Source organism: Myotis brandtii, unplaced genomic scaffold, assembly GCF_000412655.1.
Source record: "Myotis brandtii unplaced genomic scaffold, ASM41265v1 scaffold44, whole genome shotgun sequence".
NCBI classification, from domain to species: domain Eukaryota; kingdom Metazoa; phylum Chordata; class Mammalia; order Chiroptera; family Vespertilionidae; genus Myotis; species Myotis brandtii.
The window spans coordinates 123,623-132,527 of NW_005366833.1; the positions used below are offsets into that span (position 1 = coordinate 123,623).

The 8,905-nt window shown below is 40.2% G+C and overlaps 1 protein-coding gene across 2 annotated transcripts in view; it reads left to right on the forward strand.

The window, feature by feature from the left end:
- The first annotated feature begins 11 nt into the window (after positions 1–11).
- Positions 12–8,905, forward strand: part of AK3 (adenylate kinase 3) — a 38,503-nt gene continuing 29,609 nt past the window's right edge. For both annotated transcript variants that reach the window (XM_005874467.2, XM_014546265.1), the window contains exon 1: positions 12–135. The gene's annotated coding sequence lies outside the window, so the exon portion shown is untranslated. The remainder of the gene's footprint in view (positions 136–8,905) is intronic.

The following is an 8,905-nucleotide window of genomic DNA, read 5'->3' on the forward strand; positions in this document are numbered from 1 at the left end:
GGCTACTGCGCGCAGTGATCTTGGGGGCGCCGGGCTCCGGCAAGGGCACCGTGTCGTCGCGCATTACCCAACACTTCGAGCTGAAGCACCTCTCCAGCGGGGATCTGCTCAGAGGCAACATCCTTCAAGGCACAGGTGGGAGCCCGGGCGGGAGGGGCGCGGTGCGCTGTGGCCGGATTGGAGTTTGGGGGGGATGCGCGTCCGGGAGATGCGGGTCCAGGGATGCGGGCGCAGCATCTGCTTCCCACTGGCCGCTCCCCGAAGCCTCCGACCTCCGTGGACAGCTGCAGGCGGCTGTCGCGGAAGGAACTACGAAGTGAGGACCCATCAAAGTTCAAAGGAAACCCTTTGGCTTTGAGAGGCACGTCCAGCCCCGGTCGCAGCTGCTCCTAAGAGTCCAGCGAACTGGGGCTTATTCTCAACGTGCCCTTGCGCCTAAAAAGTTTTTCTTTCCTCCCTTCCTTCCTTCCTTCCTTTCCTTCCTTTCCTTCCTTTCCTTCCTTTCCTTCCTTTTCTTCCTCTCCTTCCTTTCCTTCCTTCTCTCTCCTCTTCTTTCCTTTCTTTTTTCTTTCTTTTCTATTTCTTGGTTAACTCTATGGGATTTTCTGGTTCTGACCTTTGCCCCATAATCTGAAGGCAGAGCACTGTTTGCCCTCATTGCAGTCACACAATTGGCGTAGATCTTGGATACCTCCAGAGATTTCTTAGGCACAAAAGCTATTCTTGTGAGTGGTTATCTGAAAGATTGTTTTGTTCTCATGCCAAATAAGTTTTTATAACTCAGCATGAAATCCAGTAAAAAACTGTACACTTTACAATGGGTCGATTTTATGTAAATTATATCTTAAGAAGGCTGTTGTCCAAAAGTCAACATCAGGGTGAAGTGGGGGGTTCCCCCCCCCTCAAAAGTGCTGATCTTTATTTTCCAAAGTAAAACTCATTTTGGAGCTCATTAAAAAAAAATAATTACCGCCCTAGCTGGTTTGGCTAAGTGGATAGAGCGTGGGCCTTCGGACTGAAAGGTCCTGGGTTCGATTCCAGTCAAGGGCACATGCCTGGGTGGCGGGCTCCATCCCCAGTAGGGGGTGTGCAGGAAGCAGCCAATCAATGATTCTCTCTCATCATTGATGTTTCTATCTCTCTCTCCCTCTTCCCTCCTCTCTGAAATCAATAAAAATATATTTAAAAAAATTAAAAATTACAGAAGTAATGCCTGCACAAGGTTAAAAAAGGGGGGGGGAGGAGTTGGAGTGGGGGAGATTGGAAACAGGACGGAAGTACATAAAAGAAAGTAAAGCTCTTTCTTATGACCCACCTCAGTCCCATTCTTCCTAGGGGAACAGTATCCTGTGTTTTCTTTTAGACATTTTTATGCAAGCCTTATTTTATATATATATATATGCCTTATTTTATGTAAAATGAAATCATATTATATATGTATTCTGCACCAGTGTGTTTTCATTTTATATCTGGATTATCTTTCCACACGACAACATTGACATCTCTTTCATTCTTTCAATTCTTCTATAAGTATTTGCTGACTCTACTATAATTTATTTAATGGATCCCCTATTGATGAACATGTAGATTATTTCTAAGTGGGGTTTGCTTGTTTCAAAATACTGACATTTAAATGAAGAAAACAACCACCCCAGTGTTTTTAGTTTGTGTCTTGGAGTTCAGTTCAGCTGGTGAATTACTACTTTTATTTTTCTCTTCTTAACATTGATCTTTTTAAAAAAAGATCATGAAGTATTTTGTAGTTAATTCTACTTCTTCCAAAGTTTAAATTGCTTGGCTCCCTCCCTGAGTGTTCTTGATGCAACATTTTTTTTTAAAATATATATTTTATTGATTTTTTTACAGAGAGGAAGGGAGAGGGATAGAGAGTTAGAAACATTGATGGGAGAGAAACATCGGTCAGCTGCCTCCTGCACACCTCCCACTGGGGATGTGCCCGCACCCAAGGTACATGCCCTTGACTGGAATCGAACCTGGGACCTTTCAGTCCGCAGGCCGACGCTCTATCCACTGAGCCAAACCAGTACGGCTTGATGCAACATTTTGAAGTAGTTAGGTAACAATAAGCAGTCTCCTGTACTGCACCCAGTTGGAAAGGAGTAAAGAGAATCCTTAAGCAACTCTGAAAAATAAGCCAACATTGACGCATAACTATGTGGTTAAAGAACATCTTCAGTGGAGTTAAGGATATGTTAACTAGTGAAAGCACAAAATGTTAAAAGAAATAAATTTAAAGCAAATAAGTAAACTTCTTTAAAATTCAGAAACAATGTTGTTTATCCTTAACATTCCTGACACGCCTCCTGTCCTCTTTCATGTCCACAACATGAAAAGAGAGGGGAGGGAGGAGAGGATCACTAGGAAAGATGTTATGCTTACCTCAGGCATCTGTTTTCTCTGGAGTCTTTTCAGGGAATTCTTTAACAAGGAAAACAGAAAATGGAGTTTAGGGAGGTGTCATGAGATTATTATTATTACAGGTGTTTTGTTTCTCAGCACTAAATATTTGTGAATGGATTGGATATTTCCCAGAAACAAACGAGAGATGTTATCATTTATTTAAAAAAAATACTGCTTTAGCCTGGCCAGTGTGGCTCAGCGATTGGGCATCAACCTATGGACCAGGAGGTCATGGTTCGATTCTCGGTCAGGACATATGCCCAGGTGTGGGCTCCATCCCCAGTGGGAGAGTGGGGGTGCTGGAGGCAGCCAATCAATGATTCTCTCTCATCATTGATGTCTCTCTCTCTCTCTCCCTCTTCCTTCCTCTCTGAAATCAATTTTAAAAAAAGATTATAAAAAAAATACTGCTTTGCCATGGCTGTTATCGCTCAGTAGGTTGAGTGCCAGGTGCCATGCACTGCGAGGTCACTGGTTTGATTCTTTAAAGTAGCTCAGCCTTTTAATTTAATAAGCCATCATGTTCATGAAATTAAAGGTTTGTTGTACTAGTTATTTTTCAAATAGACTTTGAAATGAAATTTTTATTGGTTTTTAAATTTGAACTTTATTTTTAGTTGAGATAATATTTTGTCTACCTAAAATTATCCCATGAATCTCAACTTGGTAAATGCTGCATGGGAAGTGTCATTTAATTGGCACTCAGGAGACTGGGTGTTCACCTTTGTCCCCCAGTGACTGCTGTTTTTTTATTGAGCAAGTTCTTTTACCTCTGCTGAACTCAGTTCCCTCATCTTTAAAGGAGACGGCAGACTAATAATGTCCAAGGGTCAAACTTCAGTTTCCTGACTCCAGGTACAGCTCTAAGCTACTCCAGGTTTGCTGCCCTCAGCAGGTTGCATTGTGTTTCCAGGACTTATTCACATCTGCTGGGATGATTTTAAACTTCAGCTATAAAATACAGCCATGGGTTATAAAATACTTTCATGAAATGGTGTTTGGAGAGTAAGTTGGCGCCATCCTTCTATGTAGCACTATTTGATGGTACCATAGTTACAGAAATTCCGCACTAGGGAATTTATTTGAAGGACATAAGCAGAGATGCTGCCAAATGTTCATCTACAAGGATGGTCATTGCAGTATTTATTATAGTAAAGAATGGTTAACAACACAAATGTCTGATAACAGGTAAATGTTTAAATTAATAATTGTGCAATCATTTTTTGTTTTCTTGTTAATCCTCACCTGAGGATATTTTTCCATTGATTTTTAGAGAGAGTGTAAGAGAGGGAGGGAGTGGGACAGAGAAAGAAAAAGAGAGAGAGGTGGGAGAGACACATTGATTGGTTGCCTTCACTGGTGATCAAACCTGCAACCCAGGTACACGCCCTTGACTGGAAATTGAACCCTTCAGTGCACAGGCTAACACTTTAACCACTGAGCCACACCGGCTAGGGCAATAATTTTGCAATTTTGATGAAACTAAATATTTTAAAGATTGTTTAATATGGCCCTACCCAGTGTGGTTCAGTGGATAGAGTGTCTGCCTGCACACTGAAGAGTCCCAGGTTTGATTCCTGTCAAGAGCACATGCCCGGGTTGTGGGCTCGTTCCCCAGTGGGGGCCATGTAGGAGGCAGCCGATCAATGATTCTCTCATCATTGATGTTTCTATCTCTCTCTCCCTCTCCCTTCCTCTCTGAAATCAATAAAAATAAATTTAACAAGAGAGATTGTTTAATGATGTGTGAACATGCTCACAATGAGTGAGGAAAAAAGGTATCTAAGCAATAATTTAGAATATAACATAATTGCAAATACATAAATGCAGCAAAGAAGAGAAGAATATAAGAAAAATCAGCAAAGGGTTCATTACAATTGTTTCCAGTGATAAAAATACAGAGGATTTTAATTTTCTTTTAGAACATTTTCATTATCCCCAAAAGAAACCTCATACCCATTAGCAGTGACTCCCATTCCCACCTCACCCCACCCAGTCTGTGCCACTGGCAACACTAATGTACTTTGTGTCTCAGTTTTCTTACTTGAACATTTCATGCACATGGCATCATACAATATGTAGTCTTTCATGTCTGGGATTTTTCACTTACCATGTTTCCCAGGCTCACTGTGTGTAATATGTATTGATACTTAATTCCTTTTTATTGCTGAATAATATTCCATTGAATGGATTTACTACATTTTGTTTATCCTTTGATTTATGGACATCTGGATTGTTTCACCCTTTTCTGTTATTTTGTGGGTGTACTAAAGTTTGTTTAAATAGTTTAAAGAGCGTTTTAAAAAGATGAACCTGATGATAAATATCATCTCAAAGAAAGTAGGCTTTTGCTAGATTTCTTTTTAAACAAAATAAGTTAGGCCTCTTAAAATCCCATTGCTGGAATCCACAGGAATCAAGGCAGCTCATTTCTCCATCTATCCATCCGTGGATCCATCAAGTACCTAATGTATGCTAGGTGCTGGAGATACAGAGACAAGTATATGTCCCTTCAAGCATGTCAAACTCACAACCCGCCGACCACGAGTTTGACATGCTTGGGTATGCGCACAATTGGAATGTAGGCGTGGAAGACAAGTGGCCATGTGTGTTAGTCTTCTCAGTTTGCCATAAGAGAATACTATAGATGAGATGGCTTAAGCAACAGAAATGTATTTCCTTATAGTTCTGGAGGTTAGGAGTCCAAGATCAAAGTGCTGACAGGGTTAGTTTCCGGTGTAGCCTTTCTTCATGGCTTGCAAAAGGCTGCCTTCTCACTGTGTCCTCATGTGACTTTTCCTCTTTTGCATTTGTTCTTGGTGTCTCTTCCTCTTCTTATAAAGACATCAGTCAGATTGGATTAAAGCCCCACATTGAGGAACTCATTTAACCTTCATTATCTCCTTAAAGGCCCCCTCTAAATACAGCTACATTGGGAGGTAGGGCTTCAACATATGGATTGAGAGGGGCACAATTTGATCGATAATAATACGTAAACAGCTAGTTTTCACTAGTGTGATGGTGCTCCAATGGAGACAAGTCTGCCACATGGAAGTCCAAAGAAGGAACTTCCTGTTGCCTACAAGGTTGAAGGTTCACACTGAAAGTCCCTTTAAGATGTATCTTGAAGGATGAGAAGAGCTTATCAGGCAGCAGAGAGGAGACAGAGGCATATGCAGAGGCTAGGAGGACCCGGGGTATGTGGAGCTCCTTGCTAGGGGCATGGCTTGTGTGTTTGGTGGACACGGTGGGGAGGGAGGTGGGGGAGAGAGATGATCAAGCCAGACCAGGGCCTTCATACAGTTCTTGAGTTGCATTTCTATCCTGAAGCAGAGTGGGAAGGGGAGGAATATAGAACTAGGTGCTTCCCTGAAGGAGAAAGATTGGGTGATGGTTGGAGGGAGGACCAGTGGTCAAGGGGATGGGAGCTCTCTCTAGGTGCTTCCCTGAAGGAGAGAGATTGGGTGATGGTTGGAGGGAGGACCAGTGGTCAAGAGAGGTTTTTATTTTCAATATAATCTAGTGAAATATCCCATGCATGAAGGTATTACAATTGTTTATGTATGGTTAGAAGAATAAAATGAATGCCCATGTCTCCCAGGCAGAAAAACAGTACTTTTGGGGCCACCCACTCTAATTCCACAATGATATCTCCTTCCTCTCCCCAGAGGGAACCGCTGTGTTGACTTGAGTCTTTATTATTTGAGAAAGGTTTGTATAAAAAGCCTTTGACTGGGTGTAAACCTATCAGTTGTCTCATTCTCTGTCATTCTGATAGATTTTTTTTCCTTTTGACATGTTTTTTTTTATTTTTAATATATATTTTTATTGATTTCAGAGAGGAAGGGAGAGGGAGCGATAGAAACATCAATGACGAGAGAGAATCATTGATTGGCTGCTTCCTGCATGCCCCCTACTGGGGATGGAGCCCACAACCTAGGCATATGCCCTTGACTGGAATGGAACCTGGGACCTTTTAGCCCACAGGCCGACGCTCTATCCACTGAACCAAACCGTCTAGGGCTCTTTTGACATGTTTTAAAATGAACTTTTATGTACTTCGCTAAAAGTAATTTTGGCAGGAACTAGGTTAATTCTCTGTAGCCCTTGGCACATGTAAAAAGCAACTGTTATTCACAGGTTGGCCAGGCCCTCTTTTGTTCTTCATAGCTGACCAAACAGATTGTCTATTTATTTTATTTATTTATTTTTCCAAACAAATTCAGATTTGAGGTGTGGTTGGTTTGGATAATGTTATAAGAATGACCAAACTTTAAAAGGAGATGTAGAATTAAAAATGGCTTTTTATATAATGCTAACACTTATCTCTCAGACTGATGTCTGTATGTTTTAGAATTCCTGATTATTATCCTTAAAATCAAAAGTTGGTTTTAACCTTCCCTATTTTCCTCTAGCCTTCCTTTTCTGTTTTTATTTGTGTATACTTTTTGTAGAAAATTAGTTTATTTTGGATAATCAACTTTTAAAGAGAGTGGAAGGGAGGGGGAGAGACACAGAGAGGGAAACACCGATGTGAGAGAGATGTTTGCCTCCTGCACGCTCCCCAACCAGTGGAGCCTGACCAAGGTACGTGCCCTTGACCGGAATCGAACCCGGGACCCTTCAGTCCACAGGCCAACACTCCATCCACTGAGCCAAACCGGGTAGGGCTCAAATTTGTTAATTTTTGAATCCAAAAAGAAATAGTATTTTTATGAGGAGTCTGTTCAGATACAATATTAAATAATAGGAAATCAAGGGAATATATGTAACCAATTGTTCAAAGAATATGCTCGACAAGATTCCTTGCATTTAATTTTGGGAGGGGGTAAAAATTTAAAATATAATAAACTTGGACTTTGACACAGGGAGTTGAATAATTTTTTTCTTTTAAATAAACTCTAATGGGAGCATTACAGGCTTTAGATTTTAATAACTATTGTACACAAATGTTTATTGATATAGAGAGTTGTTAGTAATAAATGAAAAAGACTATTAGACTATGCATGGGACTATTTTTTCACAAAACAAAATATTTAGAGGTTTTTATATTATTAGTTTTAACAATAATTATCTCTGAGTAGTGGTGAAATTACGAATGGCTTTTTGTTTTGCTTACCGAGCATTTTTCATCCTTCATTTAAAAAAAAAAAAAAACAACCTACACGTTATTGATATAATTCACATACAGTAAAGTTAACCCTCTTAAAATATATGGTTCAGTGTTTCATATTACATTCAGAGTTGTGCAACCATCACCACAAGCAATTTTAGAACATTTTTACCACCTTAAAAAGAAAATCTATTCCCATTAGCAGTCATTCTGCATTTTTCTCTAATGCTCCCAGCCCTAGGCAACCACTAATCTTCCTTCTGTTTCATAGATTTGGCTATTGTGACCATTTCATATAAATGGAATGATACAATATGTGTCTTTTGTGTCACTTAGCATGTTTTCAAAGTTCACACACTTTATAACATGTATCAGTACTTCACATCTTTTTATGGCTGAATAATAAAATTTTGTATGGATATGCCACATTTTACTTATCCATTCATTGCTTGATGGACATTTGGTTGTTTCCACTTTTGGCTATTGTGAATAGTGTTGCTATGAACATTCATAGATAAGTTTTGTGTGGACACGTGTTTTTATTTCTCTTGTATATATACCTGGTAGTGGAATTACTAGGTCATAAGGTAACTGTTTAACCTTTTGAAAAACTGCCATACTATTTTCCAAATTGGCTACACCATTTATAATTCTACCAGCAATATATGAGGGTTTCAATTTCTCAACATTCTTGCCAACACTTTTTATTTATCTTTCTGATTATAGCCGTTCTAGTGAGTGTGAAGTGGTATCTCATTGTGGTTATCATTTGTTATTTCCCTAATGATTAATGATGTTGAGCATTTATTAATGTGCTTATTGGCTATTTATATATCTACTTGTTGTATTCATATCCTTTGCCCATTTTTAAAAGTGGGTTCTCCTTTTATTGTTGAGTTGTAAGTTTTTAAAAAAAATATATTTTATTGATTTTTTACAGAGAGGAAGGGAGAGGGATAGAGAGTTAGAAACATCGATGAGAGAGAAACACCGATCAGCTGCCTCCTGCACACTCCCTACTGGGGATGTGCCCGCAACCAAAGTACATGCCCTTGACCAGAATCGAACCTGGGACCCTTGAGTCTGCAGGCTGATGCTCTATCCACTGAGCCAAACCAGTTAGGGCAAGAATTCTTTAAAAAAAAAAATATTTTCATTGATTTCGGAGAGGAAGGGCGAGGGAGAAAGATAGAAACATCAATGATGAGAGAGAATCATGGATCAGCTGCCTCCTGCACGCCCTGTACTGGGGATCAAGTCCGCAACCCTGGCATGTGCCCTTGACTGGAATGGAACCCGGGACCCTTCAGTCTGCAAGCCAGTGCTCTATCCACTGAGCCAAATCGGCTAGGGCAGTGGTCGGCAAACCAC